This window comes from Haplochromis burtoni, unplaced genomic scaffold, assembly GCF_018398535.1.
Source record: "Haplochromis burtoni strain Fernald_Lab_line unplaced genomic scaffold, NCSU_Asbu1 Contig_236, whole genome shotgun sequence".
Taxonomy (NCBI): domain Eukaryota; kingdom Metazoa; phylum Chordata; class Actinopteri; order Cichliformes; family Cichlidae; genus Haplochromis; species Haplochromis burtoni.
The window spans coordinates 941319-942578 of record NW_024582597.1 but is presented as its reverse complement, the minus strand read 5'-3'; the positions used below and the strand labels follow the sequence as shown (position 1 = coordinate 942578).

The following is a 1260-nucleotide window of genomic DNA, read 5'->3' as shown; positions in this document are numbered from 1 at the left end:
CACCTAGTGACAATTTGGATTATCCAATTAACCTATCCCCACAAGCTGCATGTCTTTGGACGGTGGGAGGAAGCCGGAGTACCCGGAGAGAACCCACGCAAACACGGGGAGAACATGCAAACTCCACACAGAAAGACCCCGGCCTGATGGTGGAATTGAACTCAGGACCTTCTTGCTGTGCGGCAACAGTGCTAACCACCGTGCCACCGTGCTGCCCGGTTTAATATATATATTTAATATATATATTAATATATTTCTATATTAAAAGTATAATGCTATACATAAAGAAAAATTATATCTAAATTTGGATTTTTTTATTTTTTTTTTACTTTAGTGTTACATAATCAGGCTTCAGACGAACTTTAGAAATAAACCTTTTAATCGTCTACATGTTGATAATCTTTGATTTGTAATATTTGCAGTACAGGAATAACCAATTACAGAAACAATTTTTGTCAGTGAATATATTTGTAATGAAAGAAAAGACATTCCCTGAGAAATATTAAATATTGTTTTAAGTACAATATGATACATTTTTATGTTAAAAAAGTTTCACATTGCTGTATTTGTTTTGTTTTGCTTTGCTTTTAGCATTAACTTAAAAGAGTGTTTTTATTGTTGTTTAAGAAAGTGGGACACAGGATAATTGATGTGACCTAAAAAAAATATGATTTCAAAGCTCCTTCTGCACTGGTCAGCAAGTATACATTTTTTACAGTTCACTGTTTTTTAATCAATTTCCATGCTGTTTTATTTGTATTGCACCAAATCACAATTACAGTCGCCTCAATCTGTGTTATATTGCACAGTAAAGGCCCTACAATAATACAGACAAAACCCCAACAAGTCTTTTTCAGTATATACAGATACAAAATTAAAATATCACAGTCACCTCCTGATTGCTTTTTTTGTCGTTTGATTTTTTTTCCATTTTCAGGAATCTTTAGTTCAGTGTCCAGTGTTGATTATTGGAGAGGTCAGCTCAGTCAACTTGTTAATTAAGGGAAAGATTCTCAGGCACACGTGAACCTGTAAAAATATAGAAAAGATACAGCAGAACCAACACTTTTTAACTTCACCATCCAATTATGTTATTCTGTGAATGACGCAGTTGCTTATTGAGCATTGTTGATCATGAGACAGCATGTTACCTTGCTTACGATGCTTAATTTCTCTACACGCAAAACAGCATGACACTGCTATCAGGAGAAATGCCAGTACACAACAGGCTATGACCAGGTAAAGACACTTGTCTGCTGA

At 34.7% G+C, this 1260-nt stretch overlaps 1 long non-coding RNA gene across 1 annotated transcript; it reads right to left on the bottom strand.

Moving 5' to 3' along the window:
* Positions 1-361: 361 nt before the first annotated feature.
* Positions 362-1260, bottom strand: LOC106633534. The gene is made up of 2 exons (XR_001336878.2): positions 1152-1260; positions 362-1029 (listed from the first exon to the last, which is right to left on the bottom strand). It is a non-coding gene; the product is annotated as an uncharacterized LOC106633534 (long non-coding RNA).